This window comes from Solanum stenotomum, chromosome 9 (assembly GCF_019186545.1).
Source record: "Solanum stenotomum isolate F172 chromosome 9, ASM1918654v1, whole genome shotgun sequence".
NCBI classification, from domain to species: domain Eukaryota; kingdom Viridiplantae; phylum Streptophyta; class Magnoliopsida; order Solanales; family Solanaceae; genus Solanum; species Solanum stenotomum.
Window position 1 is genome coordinate 33,060,722 of NC_064290.1, and position 23,154 is coordinate 33,083,875.

The 23,154-nt window shown below is 29.1% G+C and overlaps 1 pseudogene; it reads left to right on the plus strand.

Moving 5' to 3' along the window:
* The first annotated feature begins 1,297 nt into the window (after positions 1-1,297).
* The window catches only part of LOC125877461 (nuclear pore complex protein NUP88-like), a 53,201-nt pseudogene continuing 31,344 nt past the window's right edge, over positions 1,298-23,154 (plus strand).

Consider the following 23,154-nt stretch of genomic DNA (forward strand, 5'->3'; position numbering starts at 1 on the left):
GGGTAATTTTGTAATTTCCATTTTAGTCCAAATTAAATGTGTATAGTCTATATTATTTATATATATATATATATATATGGTATAAATAGGCCTTTTGAATACTCCCATGGATATGCCTTAGCTTTAAAAAGCCAAAGGCAAAGTCCAAGGGAGGATCCAAGGCTAGTGGACCACTTCAAGGACCTTAAATGCTTCCTTAAACATTTCCTTAGATTTTTTGGTAAAGTCCATATGTGCAGTGGTGTTTTCGTAACTATTATTTTTTAAGTTAAATTAGAAAGTGGTTATATTTTATATTATTTCTAAATAACTATATAATAGATTTTATATTAAAATATTCCCAAAATTAATCATTTTCACAAACAGCCACTTCAAAATAAAAAGTTCATATGTTCTCCAGTTTTTCTCTCTCTACAAGTTCCTCCATTGAAGAACACTAAAAGCTTCAAGATTAGGGTTCAAGCTCCAAGGTTTTCACTCCAATTTCTTGGAAAATCCTCAATAAAGGTATGGGAACCTTCATTCAGGGAATTTCTTTCTCCTTGAAGCCCTTCAACAATAATTTCGAAATTGGGAATTTGTTCAAAAACTAGGGTTTTGATTCTAGCCATGGGTTCTTCTTGAAAACAATTTCTTTATGTTAATTATCCTATATTATGATGAATTTTATGTTTATTGAGGGTTTTTATTGTGAAATTCCCCATGAACCCATTTGCTTACCCAGGACCCCAACTTTATGAAATTGAGATGGGTTTGTTCATGCAATGTGAATACTTAGAATAGTATCTATGTTAATTTAGTCAATTAGTCTTGTTTGATTCATGCTTAAAGTAGTAATTCTAAGTCTGATTGCAAGACATGATCTATGACCATTGAAGGGTAAATTGTAAGTGTTGAATCTTGAAGTATAGCCTTGAAGGCAATGTATGAATGTACTCTATGTTTAAGATTCTTATATATGAATGGATTGATCCACTTGAAAGGTGGAGGTGCTTACTTTTAATGTATTTATGTTTGAAGTTATGTTCCACTTGAATGGTGAAGATTCAATGACCAATGTGTGAAGTATGGTATTGTTGAAAGACTAGTTTTCTTTACTACTATACATGATTATGTATGAATTATCTTGGCTGATTATATGATGATTCTAAGGTGAAAGGTAGTTCTCGTCATGTTGAATCAATGAGCTATGTTATGAGTGGGGTTGAATGAAGGGTAATGTACTCCTTCACATATGAAATTGTAATTCACCTTAACTATGTATAAGTTGGAGAATAATGCTTAGCACCGAGCGGATATGGCAAATGAGGTAGAGACTCTCCAGCTAGGTTTAGGCCGGGTCTTCTACATATGTTCTCATGAGGTGGAAACTCTCCCGCTGGTAAAATAGGTCGGGTTTCTAAAAGCAATCTCCCAATCCCATAACTATATGCCCGCATATGGAGTACCTAGTGGATCCACATTATAGCTATATATGTCTAGTTCTACCTTAGGCAAGTAGGATGCCTTTTTTTTGGTGTGGGGTTATATGACATCGGATTCCATGTAGCTCACATGGTCTATGTCGGTTAATCCTCTTCTCCCTATCTAATAAGATAATGAATATGACTTGAACTATACTTGTGATTTCTTGATAAGTTTACTTAGTAGGAGTGGGGGTACGGGACTTCACTTTTATATTGCACAAGTAAGCTTTGAAAGGGATTGTGGGTTGGTTCATTATGCTATGGTAAGACATGAAGGTATGATATATGTTGATTGGATTGTTGTTTTGGTATTATTCTCCTTATGTATATGTAATGAGTATGATTATTTCGTATGTATGATTATGGATTATGATGAGGTCTAAAGTTGATATGTGTCACTAAGGTGATTCTAAATGGATACTTAGTATAGTTGGTATTATGGGATGCCAACTATTTATTGCACAAGTATGCTTTTAGGGTTGCTAAGGTGATGGTTCTATTATGTTATGAAGAATTATGTGATAATGATGTTATGACTTGTATTATGTCTTTGTGTGCATAAATGGTCTTCTAACTTTATAATTGCATGATTTACACAAAAAATATCATTTTTAGCATATTTAAGGATTTTTATGCATGTTTCCATAGTTAGTGCTTTTGTACTAACCCCTTCTCTTCTACATCTCCTATGAGTGTAGGTTCGGGCCGTTGAGGTGCATTTAGTCCATTCTTCATGAAACTTGGGTTGCTACCTCCAAGTTTTGTTGAGTCCTCAAGTCCGAGGACGAGATGCTATTGATTCTAGTTCTAGCTTACTTTCTTTGTTGAAGATTGTGTTGTACTTTCTTTGATAAGACTTTCTATTGATGTAAGGGCTAAGTCCCAACTTTCATATTCCTGTGTTTAGATGGTGTAATGAGACAAGTCTAGATTTCTATTTTTCATATATGAAGGAAGTTGAACTTCTATTGTAAAAGTTTTAATTTTTCAGCATTATTCTATGTCTTATGTAATGATGATACATTAAGGGCTTGTATGAGACCCCTTTGGGGTCATGTACGTCATGTTACTTCTAGGGGGTAACCATGGGTCGTGACAAACATGGTATCAGAATATAAGGTTTTGGGATAATTGATAGGTTGATGTCTCATGAACCACGCCTAGTGGAATCTTGTTCATAAGTGTGAAACGCGCCACACTTATGAATGAGAGGCTATAAGATGCTTAGGATTTCACTTCTTCAATACTCTTGAATCGTGCCATAGAACCTAACTCTATAAGATCTCTCTCTTATCCCTTGTTCGATGGTCTTCAAGATGTGACTACTCAAAAGGGTAAATGCTACATAGATTGAGGGAGAAAAGGTTCGTGGTGATGTCAATTGTGACAATATGACTAGGTAGGACTTGATATGGTGGATTTAGATGCAATCCTTAGGTAAAGATAGGTTGCTCTATGGTTATGGGTGATGTTGGTAAAAATTCATGATGAGATTTGAAGTATGTTGAAAGATTTGATGAATAGGGTATTTTGTAAATACATAGATGTGTGAAGTGAGTAGGCTCCTATAAGAAGGGTAGAAGTGGAATTCACCTTGGTTTGGAATCATCTTGGGTGATGAGTGTGAAGGTTTAAGTGATGACTTGCTCCGACCTTAGAATAAAAATAAGTGATGCTTAGAAGAGGTTATATAGGCTCGCTCCTAAGGGGGAGATGAAGTCCTTAAATAACAAGGTTTGTGAGTGTTCTCTATGTCATGATTTAGGTTGACTTGAATTTTAACCTTATGAGGTATAGTAAGTTTGAAGAGTTTATACCCGGTTTGGTAGACTCATATGAGATTATGAGTGATGTTCTAGTAAGGGTCTTAGTAAAGGATGCTACTAGAGGTGACTAAGAAGACTCTCCGGATGAATGTACCGGTATGTTGGTAATTTCATGTAAGTGTAAGTGTTATGTGGTATTCCAGTACTACCTTATCTTGTATGATGCCTTTTGAGGCTATGAGGTTTAATGTTTCCCCGGATGAGTTATTAGAACCTTTTTCGGCTTTTACCCCGGGTAATGACTTAAAGCTAGCAAATGAGTTTATGGAAGATGGCCTATTACCTTGTCACATAGAGTTACTCTTATCGACTTGGTAGAACTTGACATATTAGGTTTTTGAGGAGACTCTTGGTATGGATGGGTTGCATGCATGGTATGTTTATTAATGATAGGACCCAGATGGTTAGGTCCCAATTTCCTTATGAGCCTATGACTAAGGTGAAAGATGTTGAATTCAAAACCCCTCCTCTAGAGTCGGTGCCGGTAGTGAATGAATTTTTGGAAATTTTGTCCAATGGTTTTTCGGTATTCCTCCCAAGAGAGAAATAGATTCTTAGTTGGTATTGACCTTAGCCTGGATAGGCAACTTTTCTCCATTTCATCATTATAGAATGGGTCCAAAGGGGTCAAAAGAGTTGAAGGAGCAATTAAGGAAATTGATAAATAATGAAGTATCTCTTTATGGGGTGCTCTGATATTGGTGGTTAGAAAGAATATGGGTCTCTTGAAATGTGCATTAGTTATCACCTATTGAGTAAGATGACGATTTAGTACAAATATCTCTTTTTTATGATTTTGTATCTAATTTTGTCATGAGAGGGTGATATTGCAAGTTGTTGAAACCATTGACTTTTGCAAAGATAGCAAAGGTGAGTTTGGTAATGTCTTTGGGATTGCTTGAAAAAAGTGTTACTTGAGGACTTTAGTAAAGGCTTTCCTCCCAAGGAGGAGATGATGTGCTTAGAAAGCATGATTGTTGAGATCACGATATCCTCATCTCTTTCTTCTATTTCTATTCTAGTTTGAGACCAAGAGTTCCTAGTTGGGCTTATTTTATGTTTTGGAATTCATGTGTGATTATGTGTTTACATGGTCTCCTTACGATATGCATGCTTTTGAGAATTCATGTTTAAGGGTAAAAAATGAGCTTTTATGACTTTTGTTCCTCATGTTGATATGCATTTAGTATGTGTTGCCTATATGATTCATGAGGTGAAAGGTTGAAAAGGCCTAAATGTGCTTTTTAGAAATAATTGCATAATTGGCTTCAAGGTGTTATGATGAGTATGTTTGAGATGGAGTTGAGATTTTCTCCTAGTTTATGCGTTGTATTATAGTGTTGCATACTTGACTTCATGATGAAAATTGACAAACCTTCTTAGGTGAGTTCTTTATGTTATGGCATGTTAGCTTCATATTGAGGTGTTAAACTTGTTTTAAGTTTGAGAAGATAGTTCCTCCCATGTTTATGCAAATTGATGAGTTTTGTGCATATTTGTGAAAACTTGTATTTTTAGAAGAAGATGAGTTTAAGTAAACTGCTTTCCTCATGTTATGGAACATTGACTATGACTTACCTATTGTACTTCATGAGAAGAATACATGAGCATGCTTTAGTTTGGAGTTGAGAGATTCCTCCTTGAATAAATGCTATTTTAAAATGAGAATTTGCATATAAGCTCCATGAGAGTATGTTGAGCATGTTATGACTAGGAGATTATAGTTCCTCCTTGAACATAACTAATTATGAGAATTTCATGCATATAATGTTGATAGATGTAGTTCCTACTTCCTTTTGTTTGCATTGACTATGTTGAAATGGAGTTGAAGTTTCCTCCTTTAGATGAGGTATTATTTTGATATTTTATGCTTGTCGGGCTGCGAGTCATGAGCCTTTAAATACAGTAAGGTGTCTAAATCGTCATTCGAGGACGGATGTTCCCAAGGGAAAGATAATGTAACACCCGGAAAATTAATAGGTTAAACTAGAGCCTAACGTATGAACCTTATAAGTTTATGTATAAATTGGAGAAATAAAAGGGTCCAAAAATTTGGCTAATTATAAGTTTAAGGGAGGGTTCAAGGAAGGCAAAATGATTCACCTTCCTTAGAAGCTTCCTTGAACCAATGCCTTAGCCAATTTTGACTAGGTATATTTTCAAGAGAGGGTTCAAGGAAGGTAAAAGTCTTCACCACCCTTAGAAGCTTCCTTGAATCAATGCCTTAATTTTTTTCAGATAACCCACGTGAGGGTTTAAGGACCAAGTGGGGGGACCACCATGCTTGTGGGCTGCCTTAACACATGGGCAGTGCATGTGTGCAAGTGGGGGCCCACTACCGTGTACTCCGTTCTAGAGTTATGTCATAGCTTTAAAAAGCTAAAGGCAAGTCCAAGGGAGGGTTTAAGGAAGGTACATCAATTCAAGGGTCTTAAAAGCTCCCTTGTTAATTGCCTTAGTTTTATTTAGGCAATCCAAGAGAGGCATAAAAAGGGGTAATTTCGTAATTTCCTTTTTTAGTTCAAATTAAATGGGTATTCTCTATATTATTTTTATATAAATATATATATGGTATAAATATGCCTTTTGAATACTCCCATGGATATGCCTGAGTTTTAAAATTTCAAAGGCAAAGTCCAAGGGAGGGTCCAAGGCTAGTCTACCACTTCAAGGACCTTAAATGCTTCCTTAAACATTTCCTTAGTTTTTTTGGTTAAGTCCATATGTGCAAGGGCGTTTTCGTAAATATTATTTTTTAAGTTAAATTAGAACGTGGGTATATTTTATATTATTTCTAAATAACTATATAAGGGATTTTATATTAAAATATTCCCAAAATTAATCATTATCACAAACAGCCACTTCAAAATAAAAAGTTCATCTCTTCTCCAATATTTCTCTCTCTAGAAGTTCCTCCATTGAAGAACACTAAAAGCTTCAAAATTAGGGTTCAAGCTCCAAGGTTTTTACTCCAATTTCGTGGCAAAGCTTCATTCAAGGTATGGGAATCTTCATTCATGGAATTTCTTTCTCCATGAAGCCCTTCAACACTAATTTTTGAAATTGGGAATTTGTTCGAAAACTAGGGTTTTGATTCTAGCCATGGGTTCTTCTTGAAAATGACTTCTTTATGTTAATTATCATATATTATGATGAAGTTGATGTTTATTGAGGGTTTTTATTGTGAAATTCCCCATGAACCCATGTGCTTCCCCATGACCCCAACTTTATGAAATTGAGATGGGTTTTTTCATGCAATGTGAATACTTAGAATAGTATCTATGTTAATTTAGTCAATTAGTCTTGTTTGATTCATGCTTAAAGTAGTAATTCTAAGTGTGATTACAAGACATGATGTATGACCCTTGAAGGGTAAATTGTAAGTGTTGAATCTTGAAGTATAGCCTTGAAGGCAATGTATGAAGGTACTCTATGTTTAATGGATTGATCCACTTGAAAGGTGGAGGTGTTTACTTTTCATTTATTTATGTATGAAGTTATGTTCCACTTGAATGGTGAAGATCCAATGACTAATGTGTGAATTATGGTATTGTTGAAAGACTAGTTTCCTTTACAACTACACATGATTATGTATGAATTGTCTTGGATGATTATATGATGATTCTAAGGTGAAAGGTAGATCTCACCATGTTGAATCAATGAGCTATGTTATGAGTGGGGTTGAATGAAGGGTAATGTACTCCTTCAAATATGAAATTGTAATTCACCTTAACTATGTATAAGTTGGAGAATAATGCTTAGCATCGAGCGGATATGGCAAATGAGGTAGAGACTCTTCTGCTAGTTTTAGGCCGGGTCTTCTACATATGCTCTGATGAGGTGGAAACTCTCCCGCTAGTAAAATTGGCACTACAACATTTTATGTCTACAACCACCCTAGAAAAGTGTGGCCTAAACTATGAAAAAGTGTGGCCTTTGATAAAAAGGCCACACTTTTTGACTTTAAGCCACGCTTTTGTAGGGGTGCCTGAAAGAAGTGTAACCTTAGAGTTTAGGCGACACTTTTCAAGTGTTTCCTTTTCAGCTACGCTTAAAATCGTAGCCTAAAAGGCAGAAAGGTCACGCTTTCCAGTACCTCATATAGCAACATTTCTATATCATACAACTACACTTTCAAGCGTGGCCTTTGCTTCCTTATTGCCAATTATTTTAAAGTGTTGCCTTTTCTATCCAATGTATGACAACACTTTGAAGTGTAGTCCTTGCCCATGTGCATACCACAATTTACAGTCTTATGGCTACACTTTTAAGTGTGGTAATATTATTTTGACTACAAAATATTTATATGCCACAATTTGTAATTAAAAAACACCAATATTATTTTGCAATAAATAATATCAAGCATTAAATTGACTAATAAGTATTTCGAAAAATGGTATCAAAGCTATGGATGAAAAGAAATATAAGAAGAAACATACTAGTAGAAAGTTAAAAAAATAAAAAGAAAATTAAACAAATTGTATCCGGATTATAAACAACTTAATATCACAAAAACTGATAACGAAAAATTAGATCAATTAATAGATAATATATCTAAAATAGAATACAAATATATTCAATATTTAAAAATACAATGAATAACGAGAATAACGAATATAGACAAAAATTTACTAAAATAATTATAGCAAAAAGACAAGAATTAGCACATAGGCAAAGTAGACTTAACAGTAATATATTCGCAGGAACTTGTAAAAAATCTATAGTAGCACAAAGGAAAACAATTTTATATCTACAAATACAAATAGAAAATTTAGAATATAAACTTCAACACAATCTATAAATGAATAAGGAAGAATATGTCATAGACGAAAAAATATATGAAAACTATGAAGGATTAAAAATAAAGATAATATTTTCTAATCAAGGAAGAAGATACAACAAAATAGGTGACAATATAAGTTTAATGTTAGAAAAAGAAACGGTAAAACTAGAAGATAGTTTAACTGCTATGATAAGAATAACAAAAGAAAATGAAGAAATAGATAGAAAAACGAAAATTGAAAAAATAAAACAATAAGCAAAAAAGGAAGTACAACAATTAGAAGAAGTAAAAAATACTAAAATAATAGAACTAGAAAAAGAGCTGACAATGTTAAAAGAAATGTATGAAATAAAAGAAAAAAAAAGAACAAAAAACAAAATTAGCAAATGAGATAATTAAATTTAAAGAAAAATTGCAATTAGAAGAAAAAGAAGAAAATAACCAAGATAATCTACCTGAAATAAGAATTTATGAAATAAATAATGATGATCTAGATGAACAACATTCGGAAACAAGCGATACATATACGGAACTTTTAGCAAACATAGATAATACAAAGAATTTAGAAGTAAATACAAGAGACGTAGACATGGATGAAAAACCTAGTACATCAGGAGTAAAAAACCCAAAAAAAATTGAATCCAAAATATTATAATGAAAACTATGGACAATATGATAGAGAAAAAACTATATGGGATAAAAGATTAAATAAAAAATGGACGCCTAAACCAATAACTGAACAACATAATTTTTTAGATTTAGACTGTGTAGCAGATATAAATAAAACAATCCAATTATGGATGGGATATGTATCAAAACAATTAATAGATAACAAAATAGTAATAACAGAAACACCAGGATATATAGAAAGAACACTTATAGGAACAGTAAAATTATGGCTACAAAATTTATCAAATGAAAGTTTACAAACTCTAAGAAGTAATAAAAAATTTGATGGTGGAATAGCTACTACAACTATGGAAATATTATATAAATACGAAATAGCTATAAGGAACGAATTTAGTAGTATGACAACATAAGTAGAAGAACAAAATAAAGAAAAAATCATAAAGCGGAATCTAATGACAAAATTAGCAATATGTAACATGTGCTATACATGTGCATTTAGAGAATACTATTATAAAGGAACATATAGCATAGACGAAAGTAAAGAAATAAGAAAATTATATTTTACAAAATTACCGGACCTTTTAATTCAAAAGTAATAAAAAGTTGGAATGAAGCAGGATTAACAGATACCTTAGGAGCTAGAATAAAATTCTTACAACGATGGTTTATAGAACTATGTGAAAAACATAAAGAAGAAATAAAAATGGAAAAAAAACTAGTAAAAAGCTTAGCATGTTGCAAAAATAAAACGGCACCCCAATTTGGTTGTACGGACAAATACTATAAAAAGAGATATAACAAAAAATATTGATCGAAATATAAATATAAAAAACCAAGCAGAAGATACTATGTAAAAACCTACAAAACCAAAAGACCATATAGACCAAAAAGAAAACTAACGGAATGTACTTGTTATAATTGTGGAAAATTAGGACATATAGCTAGAGATTGTAAATTACCTAAAAATCCAAAGAAAAAACAAATATCAGAAACAATAATAGACGATGAAAAATATACATAGATAGAGTACATAGATTATGAATTAGAAAGCAATGATAGTATATATGAATTATTGGAAAATGAAATGGAAAATAATCCAGTAATAGAATCAGATAATGAATACGATATCAATGACTGAAACAGATATACAAATAATAACTAAAGAAAAATATCAAGATGAAGAATCAGCAGATTAAAAAATAATATTTGATAATAATATATTTGAACAAATAAAAGAAAAAGAATTAGACCTAAGCGTAGAAAAAATATTCGAAATACCAACAATAAGTAATTGGTTTAAACGACAAAAAGAAGAATATTATATAGTAAGTCAAAGAGAACATATCATAGATTGCAAATACACCAAAGAAAATGCTAAAATACCAATAATAAACAAACGAATAATAAATAAAGAAATACAAGATATTAAGGATAAAAATACAATTAAATATGTACATTTAGGAGGAACAGAAATACTAATAAAAGCATGTTTTAGAGAAGAAATAGATACACCCATAGAAATATATTTAGCGGATGATAGAATTATACAAACTATAGAAAAAAGTATAATAAGTGCAGTAAAAGATAACCTCATATACCAAAAATTTAAATTTATAATAAGTGCTAACTACTCAGTAGCAATAAATGACAGAAACATAGATAAATCACTAGTATTATATTGGAGAATGTCAGGGATAGAATTAGCCCCGGGAAGTAAAATATTTACAGCTAGATGTAAAAACCTATATGTTTTAACAACAAAAAATAAAATAACAGCAAAAAATAAAATAAATAAAATAAAAATAGAAGATCCTTTTGAAAGGATAGTTACAGTCATAGATAATAATGATTATAGATATAATAGGATTGATATAGAAGAAGATTTAGAAATAGTAAAAGAAAGATTAAGCACAAAAAAAAGAATAAGCTGTGAAATACCACAAAGTTCATAAAAATGAGTACCTCAAAAAGAATAGATAAAACTCCACAAAAATCAATGGAAGAAGAAATAAAACCACATCATTACTACATAACGGGAATAATGGAACAACGAAAATATTTAATATTAATAAATACAGGACTAGAAGAAAACTATATTACAAGAGAATTAGCGACGGAAGATGAAATAATAACTACTTAACAATTATACCCCGAACTACCAAAAGCATGAATGTATACCGAGGAAACTACAGAAAAGGAAATAATTATTGGAGGAGTAACAATAGTAATAAAATTTAAAATATATCAAGGAGAAGAAAATATCACTTTAGGAATAAAATCGCTAGAACAAGTAAAACCATATAATCTAGAAGACAAACAGTTAATAATAAATTATGAAAATAAAAGAGTAATAATAAAAAGGACTTTAGTATGATAAACATATGAAAATATATATACTTGCAAAGTTAATAATAGAGGGATATTCCAACAGATATTATACACCAATGATAAATACGGGAGCAAAAGTTAATTTATGTAAATACAATTGTTTACCAGAAGATAAGTGGGAAAAATTAAAAACACCAATAGTAGTAACATAATTTAATAATGAAGGAAGCATGATCACATATAAGGCAAAAAATATAAAAATACAAATATGGGATAAGATATTAATTATAGAAGAAATATATAACTTTGAATTAGCCACAAAAGATATGCTATTAGGAATGCCATTTTTAGAAAAATTATACCCACATATAATAACAAAAACACACTGGTGGTTCACAACACCGTGTAAACAAAAAATAGGAGAAAAAAGAGTAAATAACAAAAAACGAAAAACAACAGAATGGATAAAAGGAAGTGAAAAAATTACATAAAAATTAGAAAATATAAAAGAAGAAGACCCTAAAATAGAATTAATTATATTCTCTATCGATAAAGTAAAAATAATCCAAGATAAGTTAGAATTATTATATAGTGAGGATCATTTACAAGGATGGGAGAAACATAAAATAAAAGTAAAAATTGAGTTAATTGTATAATAACCCAAAAACCATTAAAGTATAATTTTAATGATTTAACCAAATTTAAGATACATATAAACGAATTACTAGAAAAAGGATATATACAAGAAAGCAATAGTAAGCACGCAAGCCCGGTATTTATCGTAAATAAACATAGTGAACAAAAAAGAGGAAAAAGCAGAATGGATATTGATTATAGAAATTTAAATGTAAAAATTAAAACATATAATTATTCGATACCAAATAAAATACTAAAGATAAGACAAATACAAGAATATAATTATTTTAGTAAATATGACTGTAAATCAGGATTTTATCACTTAAAACTAGAAGAAGAATCTAAAAAACTAACAACATTCACTGTACCACAAGGATTCTATGAATGGAATGTATTACCATTTGGATATAAAAATGCACCAGGTAGATATCAACACTTTATGGATAACTACTTTAAACAATTAGAAAATTGTGTAGTATATATTGATGATATATTACTATATTCTTAAACTCAAGATGAACACATAAGATTATTAGAAAAATTCATACACATTATAGAATATTCAGGCATAAGTCTAAGTAAAAAGAAAGCAGACATAATGAAAAATCAAATAGAATTCCTAGGAATACAGATAGATAAAAATGGAATAAAAAAGCAAACTCATATAGTACAAAAAATAATTAACTCAAATGAACAACTAGATACAAAAAAAAAATTACAATCATTCTTAGGGCTAGTAAATCAAGTAAGAGAATACATACCAAAATTAGCAGAGAATTTAACACCATTACAACAAAAATTAAAGAAAGACATAGAATACCAGTTTGATAAAAAAGACCAAACACGAATACAAAAAGTAAAATTATTATGTAAGAACCTACCTAAAGTATATTTTCCGGATGAAAATAAAAAATTTACTTATATAGTAGAATTAGATGCCAGTGAAAAAAGTTATGGAGGAGTATTAAAATACAGGTATGGAGAAGAAAAAATAGAATATCATTGTAGATATTATTTAGGAACATTTACTAATGCAGAAATAAGATGGGAAATAAATAGGAAAGAATTATATCCGGTATATAAATGTTTATTATCATTTGAACCATATATTGTATATAACAAATTTATTATAAGAACAGATAATACACAGGTAAAATGGTGGCTAACAAGAAAAATACAAGATTCGGTAACAACAAAAGAAATAAGGAGATTGATATTAAATATATTAAATTTTACATTTACAATTAAAGTAATAAAAAATGATAAGAATGTTATTGCAGATTACCTATCACGACAAAGCTACTCAGACTGAGACTAAGGAAGAAGATACAATTGAAAAGATACTCAAAGTCATTACTACACTTTGTACAAAAGTGGATAGTATGGACAAGGAGATACAAAATCTAAAGATTAATGAAGATAATCTGAAGTCTAAAGCTAGTATAAGTCAGCAGCATGACTATAAAAATGCGGAGGTATGTCGATCGGAAGACAGAAAAATCCAGAGCTAAAAGGTGACGTTGGGAAACACCTAAAAACCCATAACATTTGGTTAAATACAATTGCAGGTACAAGCCAACGAGTTAGTGAAAAAGATAAGAATTCAAACTTAAACGAGTTATTCGAAAAACTATTTACCCCGAGGCTAACACCAAAAAACATACTAACTATAGAATCACAAACTTCTACATATGTGGATAGCCTACACCATGACAAAAGAACATATAACCATATTACGCAAACCTATATAGAAAATATATACAAAATCCAAACATTTTTAAACCTTAAAACCCAGATCTACTACAACCCAAGAACCCAACCAAGATTATTTAACCCAAAAATTACAAGGTTATAATAAACTGATTGCACAACCGAAAACTAATGCCAACTTAGTAAGGACTTGTTATAACTATGGACTATTAAATACAGTATATACTTATGACGGAGAGGAACTAAGTGGAATACCGAAACTACATAAAGCATTTATTACATATAAGAGAGTTACTAAGGAAAATTTATTCTATGTAAAATTTTACACGGCAAGAGCAGAGTTATTATACGAGGAAATAAAACCTCCGATAAAGGTGGTAAAGATAGGACTAACAAAAGATATGATAATACCGGAAGATATCGAACAGCAACCAGAGATACAAAAAGCGAGATACCCAGTTTTTATGCCAATAAGAGAATAATTGGTATATCAACCATTATACAAGAGCTAGCAAATAATTATTTAAACGGAAACGATGTATGGAGCTGCTATGCAAGAGATCAGTTAATGATTTATTCCAATTCAAGGTAGCTAAGGAAAGCAGATATGGATGAAGTCCAAAGATGGATTTTATCATTACTTAAGCCAGAAGAACGACCTACAACACGAGCACTAAAAGTAGGATTTATTTCGACAGAGTTATTAACCAGATATTGCAAGCTAATTGGTCACAAATACCCTGATCACATATGTTCGAAATGCAACGGAGAAGATAATATAATTCCAAACGTCCAGCTAGAATAAGAGATAAAGACGGAAGCCTAAAAGATAAGATAAGAAGATGATGAGAAGATAAAGATGAAGAAAAAGAAGAAATATGGCAAAAGTAAATAGTATTAGTATGTAAAAAGTCATGAAAGTGTGGCATAAAGTAGGTGTATTATATATGTAAAAAGTCATAAAGTGTGTCATTGTGTCATAAAGTAGGTAGATGTGTCATAATGTAGATATACAATATTATATTATATATTAGGCACATTATTAAGTAGTAGGTGTACATGTAGTATTAAGAAGAATTGTAAAGTAAGAACTTCCTTTCTATATAAAGGAAGACATATGTAAATGAAAAGGCAGGCAACGCCTAAGATAATAAAAATCCTCTTTCATAAAAACACTCTCTCAACTAAGATAAATATTTAAAATACTAATGGAAAAATCTGAAATCCAATCAGATATTTCAGATAGCATGGCTAAGCAAGAGGCAAAGGTATATTGTTCAAAAATATGCAGAACTAATTTCATATATTCCTGAATATCATATATATGATTGAATAAATTTATGTTAGTTATTATGTATTAGAATTATTTGAATCGTGATTTCTAGTTTATTAGCACACTGGAAACAGGGAGTAAACTTCTATACTATGTCATCCTAACGTTGAAACCGGTAGGCGAGGAAAGCCGTTTAGGGAAGTAAACAAAGTTGAGGCGCTGATAAATAATGTTCTAATATGAATTTAATCAATTATGAATATGATAGGAAGGAATAATTTGAAATAAAAAACATGCATGATAAAGAACATGACTACATATGTGCATGATGAAATAATAAAAAACTAGGAAACTTTAATCTTATATATGCTTAAAAATATAGAAATAATTGAATTAAGAAGAATAATATGCGAAAAATTATTTAATGATAACGAATCAGAAGATATATTAAACCAAGAATGGTATGAAATAGACCTACATGATTTAGACCTCGAAAGAATAGAATGGTATGATTTAGAAATAAATTCAGATTAAAATGAACTACGAATATTTACGATATTGGATAGAATCTATGGAAGATATAAAACTATTAGAACAATTAATGGAGGAAAATTTATATATGTATCAAAGAACACAATATATGTTATATCTAGAATATATCATAAATAATATTAATGAAATACTAAGATTAAAACAACTATCGAAAGAATATTACAATAAATATTATTACATCTTACAATGAATTCCTCAACTACCAGTTCCGCTATGAAAAATGGTATCACCTACCACACTACAACCTACCACACTACCAAAAATATGAATTCATCAACTACCAATTCCTCACCCCCGAAAAATGGTATCATAGCTATGGATGAAAAGAAATATAAGAAGAAACATACTAATAGAAAGTTAAGAAAAATAAGAAGAAAATAGACGATGAAAAATATACGCAGATAGAGTACATAGATTATGAATTAGAAAGCAATGGTTGTATATATGAATTATCGGAAAATGAAATGGAAAATAATCCAGTAATAGAATCAGATAATGAATACGATATCAATGATTGAAACAGATATACAAATAATAACTAAAGAAAAATATCAAGATGAAGAATCAGCAGAATAAAAAATAATATTTGATAATAATATATTTGAACAAATAAAAGGAAAAGAATTAGACATAAACGTAGAAAAAATATTCGAAATACCAACAATAAGAAACTGGTTTAAACGACAAAAAGTAGAATATTATGTAGTGAGTCAAAGAGAATATATCATAGATTGCAAATACACCAAAGGAAAGGCTAAAATACCAATAATAAATAAATAAATAATAAATAAAGAAATACAAGATATTAAGGCTAAAAATCCAATTAAATATGTACATTTAGGAGGAACGGAAATACTAATAAAAGCATGTTTTAGAGAAGGAATAGATAAACCATAGAAATATACTTAGCGGATCATAAAATTATACAACCTATAGAAAAAACTATAATAAGTGCAGTAAAAAGTAACCTCATATATCAAAAATTTAAATTCATAATAAGTTCTAACTACTCAGTAGCAATAAATGATAGAAATATAGATAAATCACTAGTATTATATTGGAAAAATGTCAGGAATAGAACTAGCCACGGAAAGTAAAATATTTACAGCTAGATGTAAAAACATATATGTTTTAACAACAAAACATAAAATAACAGCAAAAAATAAAATCAATAAAATAAAAATAGAAAATCCTTTTGAAAGGATAGTTACAGTCATAGATAATAATGATTATAGTTATAATGAAATTGATATAGAAGAAGATTTGGTAATAGTAAAAGAAAGACTAAGTACATCAAAAAGAATAAATAATGAGATACCCAAATAGCATAAAAAATGAGTACCTAATGAGGGATAGATAAAACCCACAAAAATCAATGGAAGAAGAAATAATATCATTACCACATAACGGGAATAATGGAACAACGAAAATATTTAATATTAATAAATATAGGACTAGAAGAAAGCTATATTATAAGAGAACTACTGACGTAATATGAAATAATAACTACTGAACAATTATGCCCCGAACTACCAAAAGCATTAATGTTTACCGAATAAATTACAGAAAAGAAATAATCATTAGAGGAGCACCAAAAGTAATAAAATTTAAAATATATCAAGGAGATGAAAATATCACTTTAGGAATAAAATGGCTAGAAAAAGTAAAACCATATAATCTAGAAGACAAACAGTTGATAATAAATTATGAAAATAAAAGAATAATAATAAAAAGAACTTTAGTATGATAAAAATATGAAAATATATATACTTGCAAAGATAATAATAGAGGGATATTACAACATATATTATACACTAATGATAAATACGGAAACAGAAGCTAATAAATGTAAATACAATTGTTTACCAGAAGATAAGTGAGAAAAGTTAAAAACACCGTTAGTAGTAACAAGATTTAATAATGAAGGAAGCATGATCACATATAAGGCAAAAAATATAAAAATACAAATATGGATAAGATATTAACTATACAGGAAATATATAACTTTGAATTGACTACAAAAGATATGCTATTAGGAATGTCATTTTTAGAAAAATTATACCACATATAATGACAAAAACACATTGGTAGTTCACAACACCGTGTAATCAAAAAATAGGAGCAAAAAGAGTAAATAACAAAAAACGAAAAACAACATAATGGATAAAAGGAAGTGAAAAAATTACACAAAAAATAGAAAATATAAAAGAGGAAGACCCTAAGATAGAATTAATTATATTCTCTATAGATAAAGTAAAAATAATCCGAAATAAGTTAGAATTATTATATAGTGAAGATCCATTTCAAGGATGGAAAAAACATAAAATGAAAATTAAAAATTGAGCTAATTGATAATAATAGTGTAATAACCACAAAACCATTAAAATATATTTTTAATGATTTAACAGAATTTAAGATATATATAAGTGAATTACTAGAAAAAAAGTACATACAAGAAAGCAATCGCAAGCATACAAGCCCAGTATTTATAGTAAATAAACATAGTGAACAAAAAAGAAGAAAAAGTAGAATGGTTATTGACTATAGAAATTTAAATGCAAAAACTAAAACATATAATTACCCAATAACAAATAAAATATTAAAAATAAGACAAATATAAGGATATAATTACTTTAGTAAATTTGACTGCAAATCAGGATTTTATCACTTAAAGTTAGAGGAAGAATCTAAAAAACTTATGGCATTTACAGTGCCACAAGCATTTTATGAATGCAATGTATTACCATTTTGATATAAAAATGCACCAGGTAGATATCAACATTTTATGGATAACTATTTTAAACAATTAGAAAATTGTGTAATATATATTGATGATATATTACTATATTCCAAAACACAGGATGAACATATAAAATTATTAGAAAAATTTATACATATTATAGAATATTCAGGCATAAGTCTAAGTAAAAAGAAAGCAGACATAATGAAAAAGCAAATAGAATTCTTAGGAATACAAATAGATAAAAATGGAATAAAAATGCAAACACAAATAGTACAAAAAATAATTAACTCAAATGAACAACTAAATACAAAAAATAAATTACAATCATTTCTAGGATTAGTAAATCAAGTAAGAGAATACACACCAAAATTAGCAGAAAATTTAAAACTATTACAACAAAAATTAAAGAAAGATGTAGAATACCAAATTGATAAAAAAGACCAAACACAAATACAAAAAAATAAAACTACTGTGTAAAAACCTACCTAAACTATATTTTCCTGACAAAAACAAAAAAATTACTTGTATAGTAGAATCAGACGCCAGTGAAAAAAGTTATGGAGGAGTCTTAAAAAATAGATATGATAAAGAAGAAATAAAACATCATTGTAGATATTATTTAGAAACATTTACCAATACAGAAATAAGATGGGAAATAAATAGGAAAGAATTATATTCAGTGTATAAATGTTTACTATCATTTGAACCATACATTATATATAACAAATTTATTATAAGGACAGATAACACACAAGTAAAATGGTGGCTAACAAGAAAGATATCTTATTGGATTTCAGATTTTTCCATTTGTATTTTAAATATTTATCTTAGTTGAGAGAGTGTTTTTATGAAAGAGGATTTTTATTATCTTAGGTGTTGCCTGCCTTTTCATTTACATATGTCTTCCTTTATATAGAAAGGAAGTTCTTACTTTACAATCATTCTTAATACTACACGTACACCTACTACTTAATAATGTGTCTAATATATAATATAATATAGTATATCCACATTATGACACATCTACCTACTTTATGATACAATGACACACTTTATGACTTTTTACATCTATAATACACCTACTTTATGACACACTTTCATGACTTTTTACATACTAATACTATTTACTTTTGCCATATGTCTTCTTTTTCTTCATCTTTATCTTCTCGTCATCTTCTTATCTTTATCTTTTAGGCTTCCGTCTTTATCTCTTATTCTAGCTGGACGTTTGAAATTATATTATCTTCTCCGTTGCATTTCGAATATATGTGGTCAGGGTATTTGTGACCAATTAGCTTGTAATATCTGGTTAATAACTCTGTCGAAATAAATTCTACTTTTAGTGCTCGTGTTGTAGGTCGTTCTTGTGGCTTAAGTAATGATAAAATCCATCTTTTGACTTCATCCATATCTGCTTTCCTTAGCTCCCTTGAATTGAAATAAATCATTAACTGATCTCTTGCATAGTAACTTCATATAGCGTTTCCGTTTAAATAATTATTTGTTAGCTCTTGTATAATGGTTGATATACCAATTATTCTCTTATTGGCATAAAAACTAGGTATCTCGCTTTTTTGTATCTCTGGTTGCTGTTCGATATCTTCCGGTATCATCATATCTTTTTTTAGTCCTATCTTTACCACTTGTATCGGAGGTTTTATTTCCTCGTATAATATCTCTGCTGTTGCCGTATAAAACTTTACATAGAATAAATTTCCCTTAGTAACTCCCTTATATGTAATAAATGCTTTATGTAGTTCCGGTATTTCACTTAGTTCCTCTCCGTCATATGTATATATTGTATTTAATAGTCCATAGTTGTAACATGTCCTTACTAAGTTGGCGTTAGTTTTCGGTTGTGCAATCAGTTTATTATAACCTTGTAATTTTTGGGTTAAATAATCCTTGTTGGGTTCTTGGGTTGTAGTAGATCTGGGTTTAAGGTTTAAAAATGTTTGGATTTTGTATATATTTTCTTTATAGGTTCGCGTAATATGGTTATTTGTTCTTTTGTCATGGTGTAGGCTATCCGCATATGTAGAAGTTTGTGGTTCTATAGTTAATGTGTGTTTTGGTGTTAGCCTCAGGATAAATGGTTTTTCGAATAACTAGTTTAAGTTTGAATTCTTATCTTTTTCACTAACTCGTTGGCTTGTACCTGCAGCTATATTTAAACAAATGTTATGGATTTTTAGGTGTTTCCCTCACCTTTTAGCTCTGGATTTTTTTTGTCTTCCGATCGACATAGCTCCGCATTTTTATAGTCATGGTGCTGACTTATACTAGCTTTAGACTTCAGATTATCTTCATTAGTCTTTAGCTTTTGTATCTCGTTGTCCATACTATCCACTTTTGTACAAAGTGTAGTAATGACTTTGAGTATCTTTTCAATTGTATTTTCTTCCTTAGTCTCAGTCTGAGTAGATTTGTCGTGATAGGTAATCTGCAATAACATTCTTATTAGTTTTTATTACTTCAATTGTAAATGTAAAATTTAATATATTTAATATCAATCTCCTTATTTCTTTTGTTATTACCGAATCTTATATTTTTCTTGTTAGCCACCATTTTACTTGTGTATTATCTGTTCTTATACTAAATTTGTTATATACAATATATGGTTCAAATGATAATAAACATTTATATATCGAATATCATTATTTCCTATTTATTTCCCATCTTATTTCTGCATTAGTAAATGTTCATGAATAATATCTACAATGATGTTCTATTTTTTCTTCTCCATACCTGTATTTTAATACTCCTCCATAACTTTTTTCACTGACATCTGATTCTACTATATAAGTAAATTTTTTATTTTCATCCGAAAAATATAGTTTAGGTAGGTTCTTACATAATAATTTTACTTTTTGTATTTGTGTTTGGTCCTTTTTATCAAACTGGTATTCTATGTCTTTCTTTAATTTTTGTTGTAATGATTTTAAATTCTCTGCTAATTTTGTTATGTATTCTCTTACTTGATTTACTAGTCCTAAGAATGATTGTAATTTCTTTTTTGTGTCTAGTTGTTCATTTGAGTTAATTATTTTTTGTACTATATGTGTTTGCATTTTTATTCCATTTTAATCTATCTGTATTCATAGGAATTTTATTTGATTTTTCATTATGTCTGCTTTCTTTTTACTTAGACTTATGCCTGCATATTCTATATAATATGTATGAATTTTTCTAATAATCTTATGTGTTCATCTTGGGTTTTAGAATATAGTAATATATCATCAATATATACTACACAATTTTCTAATTGTTTAAAGTAGTTATCCATAAAGTGATGATATCTACCTGGTGCATTTTTATATCCAAATGGTAATACATTCCATTCATAGAATCCTTGTGGTACAGTGAATGTTGTTAGTTTTTTAGATTCTTCTTCTAGTTTTAAGTGATAAAATTCTGATTTACAATCAAATTTGCTAAAATAATTATATCCTTGTATTTGTCTTATCTTTAGTATTTTATTTGGTATCGGATAATTATATGTTTTAGTTTTTGCATTTAAATTTCTATAATCAATAACCATTCTGCTTTTTTCTCTTTTTTGTTCACTATGCTTATTTACGATAAATGCCAGGCTTGTGTGCTTATTATTCCTTTCTTGTATATATCCTTTTTCTAGTAATTCATTTATATGTATCTTAAATTAAGTTAAATCGTTAAAATTATACTTTAATGGCTTTTGGGTTATTATACTATTATTATCAATTAGCTCAATTTTTACTTTTGTTTTATGTTTCTCCCATCCTTGTAAAGGATCCTCACTATATAGTAATTCTAACTTATCTTGGATTATTTTTACTTTATCTATAGATAATATAATTAATTCTATTTTAGGGTCTTCTTCTTTTATATTTTCTAATTTTTGTGTAATTTTTTCACTTCCTTTTATCCATTCTGTTGTTTTTCGTTTTTTGTTATTTACTCTTTTTGCTCCTATTTTTTGTTTACATGGTGTTGTGAACCACCAGTGTGTTTTTGTTATTATATGTGGATATAATTTTTCTAAAAATGACATTCCTAATAGTATATCTTTTGTGGCTAATTCAAAGTTATATATTTCTTCTATAGTTAATATCTTATCCCATATTTGTATTTTTATATATTTTGCCTTATATGTGATCATGCTTCCTTCATTATTAAATCTTGTTACTACTATTGATGTTTTTAATTTTTCCCACTTATCTTCTGATAAACAATTGTATTTACATATATTAGCTTCTGCTCCCGTATTTATCATTGGTGTATAATATTTGTTGTAATATCCCTCTATTATTATCTTTGCAAGTATATATATTTTCATATTTTTATTATACTAAAGTCCTTTATATTATTACTCTTTTATTTTCATAATTTATTATTAGCTGTTTGTCTTCTAGATTATATGGTTTTACTTGTTCTAGCCATTTTATTCCTAAAATGATATTTTCATCTCCTTGATATATTTTAAATTTTATTACTATTGGTACTCCTCCAATGATTATTTCCTTTTTTGTAGTTTCTTCGGTATACATTAATGCTTTTGGTAGTTCGGGGTATAATTGTTCAGTAGTTATTATTTCATCTTCCGTCACTAATTCTCTTATAAAATAGTTTTTCACATAGTTCTATAAATCATTGTTGTAAGAAATTTATTCTAGCTCCTAAGGTATCTGTTAATCCTGCTTCATTCCAACTTTTTATTAGTTTTGAATTAAAAGGTTCCGGTAATTTTGTAAAATATAATTTTCTTATTTCTTTACTTTCATCTATGCTATATGTTCTTTTATAATAGTATTCTCTAAATGCACATGTATAACACATGTTACATATTGTTAATTTTGTCATTAGATTCCGGTTTATGATTTTTTCTTTATTTTGTTCTTCTACTTCTGTTGTTATACTACTAAATTCATTCCTTATAGCTGTTTCGTATTTATATAATATTTCCATAGTTGTAGTAGCTATTTCACCATCAAATTTTTTATTACTTCTTAGAGCTTGTAAACTTTCATCTGATAAATTTTGTAGTCATAATTTTACTGTTCCTATAAGTGTTCTTTCTATATATCCTGGTGTTTCTGTTATTACTATTTTGTTATCTATTAATTGTTTTGATATATATCACATCCATAATTGGATTGTTATATTTATATCTGCTACACAGTCTAAATCTAAAAAATTATGTTGTTCAGGTATTGGTTTAGGCGTCT